The following is a 7052-nucleotide window of genomic DNA, read 5'->3' on the forward strand; positions in this document are numbered from 1 at the left end:
ATATATAGTCACATTTTCAAGTAGTATTTGTAAGCCTTTGATATATGCAGTCAGTCAATCCTTCTTTATAATTTGTATACAAATTCACATTCGGTGTTCTTCATGTGATATTTTCATGGCTAGAATACTCCCCTCATATATGATAGTAGCTTTCCCAATGAGATTCTGTTTTCTATAGAAGAATTCTTTTCAGGAAGAAATATTTTTTATTCAGCCAGAAACCTATATAATTTTGGATTAAATTCCCAAGGAAAAATAATTGAGTAAGCCTAGCTAATGTTAGTAGGGTTATTTTAATCCCATGGAAACTTTTTAGTGATGTGAAATATTTATATCATTTAGTGGCTATTCTGCTGTTATTGCTCAATTTTAAAAGATTTGCTTAAATTAATAGTAGAACCATAGAGAGTTAGAAGCAGCGTTAGGCTTCATTTTTTCCAGGGTTCCCTGACAGATGAGAAGCAACACAAAATGTTTGATGTGCATTCTATTTAATTGTGTTGACGTATGCAAATGTCTTTAGGATAGATGTAATGATGTGACCAGTTTACCTCTGTCCTGAACACTTCCTGCTACATTTACCTAGCTGTTTCACACCTTGATGTCACCTTCTGAAGGCATTTGTGTCTGTATCTATGTATAGATTCTCCTCTTTGTTTAAGTGATTAAAAAAATATTGGGGTAAGAGTGGGTGAAAGATCTCCAAAGTAATTTCTGAAATCTAAAAATATGGAGTCTCTTCTTGGCTCAGAAACTATCTAGGATGACAATTTAACATACTTTTCACTAAACTATAATTTACTTGGTATTTTCTGTGTGCATAATTCATTGCCATCCATTGCCAATTTATATAAAGAGAAAACTTCAGAAAGTTGAATTTTATTAACATTGCACCTGTGATCTAAATTTAAAAAAGATCTTGAGGAGGATGCAAAATGTTTGAATGAATCATTTATTTTTGTTATTTTAAAAAATATGTTACTATGTATAAAACCTCAATACTACCTGGAATTTCTTTAAGTGAAAAATTCTACTCACCTGTCATCACACCTGGAGGTACTGGATGGAATACTCTGAGGGATTCCTGAGATGCCTGGCGTTTGTTTGGCTTGTGTGTTTGGACCTAGGACCATTAGAATGGGACCCTTCTGATACTTGAAACTCCTTAAAAGGACTAAGCCTTTTAGAGTGTGCCTAGGAGTTGTTTTTCCTCTGAGCTGCCTTATTTTTGAGAAATTCTAATTCCTTTTCAAGGGGAAGCTTTGAAGGAGTGTGTGTGTGTGTGTGTGTGTGTGTGTGAGATTGTGGCTAGTTCACACTGGAAGCACGGGCACAGACTAGCAGAGAAAAACAGAGACAGCCTGAGCCACAGGAGAGATGAGTTTTCAATCCTAGTCATACAATGTCTTCAGAAAAGTGGGCGTAGGATTCTGCTGTCCACTATTCATTCTGACCACCAGATACTGTTCTCTCTTACTTCCCACACCAATAAATCATTTGAATGCAAAAGCAAAAAAAAAAAAAAAATGCTCCTCAGTGCTAAGAAAAGTGAGATGGCAAGAAGACAATGAGGCGTTGGGAAAGACATTGGTTCCAGAAATTGGATTCTAGGCATGCAGTGCCAGGATGGAAGACTTTTATTTAATTTTATAGAAAAATGTTCGGGTTATTTTACACTGAGATGTGAAATCTCATTTGCAGCTAAGCCCCGGAGGGAGTGAAAGGAACTAGGAGAGCTCATAAAGACAAACGTAATAGGATTAATAAGAAAAAGGCCGAAGACATAAGCCTTTATTGTAGGAACTCAGTGCTAAATTTTAGCACTGATGAAGGGTGAAATGTCGATACTTATCCAAACAGTTGTGCCTTCAGGGTACGACAACTAAAGGATGATGCCTTCATAGACTCACGCTCCTTGGGCAGGTTATATGCTCTTCTCATAAAAGGGGGCCACTCAGAACAAGGAAAGAACGTCACTGTGTGGCAGCAAATCCTGAACCCTCATTCACATAAATAATTATCAGAATGTATTTTGTATAATTAAAGCAAGTTTAGGGTTGAATAATAATACATTGAATTAGGGATTGGAAAATCATTTGATAATCAAGGGTCTGAATGTTAAATTATTTGTTTATATATTTACAGCTTGAATAATACCAAATAGTCTTCTTAATCTAGAGAGTCAATTCATATGAGAGTTCCAAGTCACTCCTGAACATGATTAGAATATAAGGTGGTAATCAAATTGTTTGCTCCCTGGTTCATTCATTTTTTTTCTTTTATAAAGATTGATTGCCACAAAATAATTTAGGCTAAAAACGTGGCTGCTGAGGCAATTTAAATAACAGTACCAAAGGGAACATCCTCTAGTTATTTCAACTGCACGTTGGTACCTGTTGTCGGGGTAGTATTTGAAGCACCTATTTTGTAACTGGATAATGATGATGTTATCAATGTTAATGACTTTAGGCCAAAAAAATGTCAGGTACTGGTGTTTTTAATCCCCAAAGGGCTTTATTAATTTTTCTAATTTATGGTGTGGAACTGATTTTTTTCACTATTATTGTCCTAATAACATAAGTGTATTTTTAAAGTATTGTTTTTAGTGCAGTATTAATGCTAACAATTGATAGACGTATAGCTGTCAGGTGAAATAGTTTGAGCATTGTATACATGATAGATAGTCGCACAACTATGGTTTAGAAATAGTGCTGGGCATGAGAGGACACTTCTCGTCTATTCCTAGCATCCTTGGCTATTTACCCTTTAGGTTTCGTATTTATAATAATAGATATATACTATGATTACAGAAATATAAAATATATGTCGATATATATAAATTCTAGAACATGGAAATGTACACTTTGGTTTAAGGAAGTAACATATGTAGGAAGCTTTTTAAATGTACGTATTTTTAAAATGTAAACATTTAGAAGTTTGTTTTTGATAATGTGATAAAAATATCAATTCCTCCGTATGCATAAGTAACACCAATATATTCCCCTCCTTTTGTGAGGTTATCTTCATTCAGGTAGTGCCAATTAGGATGGCCAAATCTTTTTTCCCTGTTTAATTCAACAATGCATTTCTGACCAAGAAACTTACATGTGAATGTAAGAATACCTTCTTGTAATGTATAACAGCTTTCTTCAGATAGCAATGCCTGGTCCTGATGTGTCTATTGACAAGATAGTTTTGCAAAGGTGACACAGATTTTAATTTAGTTAATAGGAGTTCCCTTTCATAAGGCTCTGAGGTATAAAATAGAGTTCTTTTTGAGAAAGGTGGGCACTAAATTTTTTAAATCAATTTAGAGGAGTTCATTGAGGAAGAGATTACCCTTATGGATCACATTTCCCAAGTCTATATTCATCGTGGCTATCATTGTCATCCTGGTTATTTTTGTTGTCATCACCATTATCATGTTCAGCAACATCACTATCTTCAGATCTTAGATCTCCTGATTAAAAATGTTCCTCATGTACATAGCCAAATCTATTAGGACCAAAATATTCAGTTTGGCTGTTCCTCGTGAAGCTGTTTGGCCTCACATGCAGATGCTGGATCCAATATTTTGAGCATCCACCATGTGGCTTGGTTCTAAAGATGAATCCCAGCCAATGTGAAGTACTGAATGTTCTGGCTCCATCATATTAACACACACATAGCTTATAGTCTTAATTTTACAACTTTACTCACTGGCTCATACTTCTTGAAGATATAAAAGTGAGATATGGCCAAAATTTTCCATTTTTATTTGAGTGGGTCACCAATAGAGCCATGCAAATGACAAGGTCCCGTAAACACCAGCCCCACTGGTGGCTGGGCTGCCTTAATGAGCCAATTGGAATAACTACATCCAATTCAAATGGGGACACAGGGATGAGGGCTAGACTCTTGCCAAATCATGTTACTCCCAGCTCTCCAATTTTGTTGCATTTTTATTTGAACTTCCTCTTCAACACTCAACACTGATTACTCAGTGCATTTCTCCTGGAAATGCTTTTTTCTCTGTCCCTTTATGTGTAAAACAGTAAAATCCTTTGATCTTTTCTTTTTCTCCTGCCTTTTTCTCAACACTTCGGGACTCTTGCATTAACAGTTCTAGGGAGAGAATGGCTCTTTTCTTATTTGTATAAAGGACTCACTGAGAAATGGATGATAGACCTGGTGACAAGCAAGAGAAAATGCAATTGGGTGCCTGAAGGAAGGAGTGACTATCTACCCTCATCTATCACCACTGATTAGCTGCAATGTGAGAGAGGCAGAGACAGAGACAGAGAGAGATCGGAAAAAACAAATGGATTCTGGAGAGAGGCTGGGCTTCGCTGCCTGTTTTTTTGTGGCTCATCAATCATCTCTGGTGTGGCTGATAGGTGGCTCTGTCACTCCTACCACCATCCCACCCACCAGAAAATCTGTAACTGTGACAGGCATTCCTCTGTCCACAGTCCTTTCAGTAGCAATAGAAGATTCAGCCCCTGCACAAAATGTCTGAGATTCAGTGTCTTATCGTCTGATGTTTCTATTCTGAGTTACCTTAGGAGAGTGTGTTAATACGATTCCCATCCATTTGCTCAGGCTGTGGCCTTGCCAGTCCCACCTTGGGGTGAATGTTGGCAGCATGCTTGTCATGTTTATTGTGCAAGCACAATGAGAGGCCGACATTACATAAAACATTTACAGGAGGTGGGGTAGGGGTTGGGAGGGTCCATAAAGCTGTTGAAGCCATCCAAGTGTGAAATGGAAAGATGAAGAAAGTGTTTTCCCCAAAGCCATTTGTATCTGTCATCTGTTCTGGGTCTCACTTCTAATGTGTCTCCTGTTCAGTCCCTTCCTCCCACCTTTGCTGCTTAGGCTTTATCTTCCTCTGGGAAAAAGATATCTGGAGAGGCACAGTTTTAAAGAGAGTGGCATCTTTGTATATAACAGAAACTTTTGCAGCAAAGTGTTCTGTTGACATTGTACACTCTCCAAGGAATGTACTGGCTTGTCATTCATTTGAGCATGAACGTGTGAGTGGTTACCAAATCACATGGTTTATCTTTTGAAATGTGTGTGAGAGAGAACATGTATGCTTCTGCTCTCTCCTGGCTATGTTTGCTATGAAGGAAAGTCAGCACTTCATACCACTCTGTAAAGACACTATTAGTTTTCTTCACCCTGATCCTTGGTTCAGTTTCCATTCTTCTCTAAATTATACACAACAGACACCTTAATCTCACAGATTGATACGAGTTCTCCATCTGGACAGGCTGACTCTTGAGTGTTGATTAGCTGTTTGTGTCTTTTGCGTTTGTCCTCACAGAGAATTTTTCCTACTGAACAAGACGTGGATGAGCTTCAGTGAGGAGGAAGGAGAGGTACTAACACTCTGTGTTTCTATTAGTCAGACAATGACTAATAGGATTTCCATTTATTTTCTTTTAATCCTTGCAGGATCAGTGTGAATTGGGCATCACTAGTCTATCTTATACATATAGAAAGTGAATTCTGGACATGAACTAAAGAGACTGCCAATGGTCTCTTCTTTTCCTGATTTACCTACTGACTTTTCTGCTATACAATGATGCCTTGATTGTCTACCATTCCCTTGGGGTCCTCAAGCATGGTGTGCCCATATTAATGCTCAGCTATCCCTTTGGAAGACATTCAACAACTCATGTCTTTTGGGTGCTTCTTCAGGAACTTCAGATTTAACACTCAACCTCCTCTCAGCTCAAGTAATTAGAAGATAAGACGATAAAATAGTGAGAATACAGCTTAAATGAGTAAACTAGAATAGCTACATACAACTGATTAGTATAGATTCTTATGTTATTATTCTAATAATATTATTATTGCTGATATTGTGAAAATTCTTTTTTGGGGGAATATAATTATTTTAAGAATCACAAAGAAAACTTATTATTTTAAAAGCATCCTTTATTTTTCTATCCAAATAGTGTTATGCAACTTGATCACTCTCAGTTTATTCAATACTTGATTCAAAATCACATTTTTCTCATTGTAAGAACATTCTGGGTATGAAAGTCAGAGAGTTCTGGGGTTTATAGCCTGGTTCAACCATTTACCAGTTGTTTATTCTTGTGTCCATTGGTTAATATCTCGGATTCCCAGTTTCCTCAGCTGCAAAATGGGAATAGTGATGTCCAGGTTTTTATAAATATTAAAATGTTAAATTATGATTTAATACCTATTTAGCACTTAGCGTAATAACTAACATATCATAGGGGTTAAGTAAAGACATGATACTTAATTTACTTTAAAAATATGATTTTTAAAAATCACTAAAACTTCCAAAGAATGTCTACTGAATTATTTAAGTCAATATCAAAAGAGAAATGTAAAATTATCTAATTACTTTTATAATGATATAACATAAGCATATTATAAAGGAGTATGATTTGGTTAGGGAGATACGTGCTTTGTTAAAAATTCAGTTCTGTTATTTATAGACAATTAGACTCGCAAAGCATATGCTGGGTGGGCAATAAAGAAGAATGGTTCACTAAAGTTATGGTCTGTCAGTACATTTAGAGTACATTTCAGTACATTTAGACTAGAAAATTTGAGAACATATAAGCAAAGAACATGAGAATGAAAAGTGTATATAATTATTATTTACTATTGCTTTGTACATTTTCACAGTTTTATAATCAGTGTAGCCATTTTTAAATGGAAAACCCTTGAAGGGAAGTAACATTTATTTGTATGCATGGTGGCTTGCATGGAACACACTGTGGCTGTATTTGAGTAAAACTTCTATTCTGGCCACTCATCTGAATCAATGTCTTTCTGTGGTTATCTTTAAAGATGTCTGGCTATGTTAATCCTCTCAACAACCATGCTAGATTAATGGACAAGTAATTAAATTAATGTACACTCTTCTTGCCTGCCGTCATTAAGAAATTGGGGGTAATTCTAACCTCTGCCCACATATTTCTTAGAGAATGCACCTGCTTTAAGGAAGCCCAATATAAAACCCCTTAAATTTGCAAGCAAATCAAGGGCCAATGTTTATTTTCTGAAAGGATGTCCATATGGTGTTT

Source organism: Pongo abelii, chromosome 2 (assembly GCF_028885655.2).
Source record: "Pongo abelii isolate AG06213 chromosome 2, NHGRI_mPonAbe1-v2.0_pri, whole genome shotgun sequence".
Lineage (NCBI taxonomy): Eukaryota > Metazoa > Chordata > Mammalia > Primates > Hominidae > Pongo > Pongo abelii.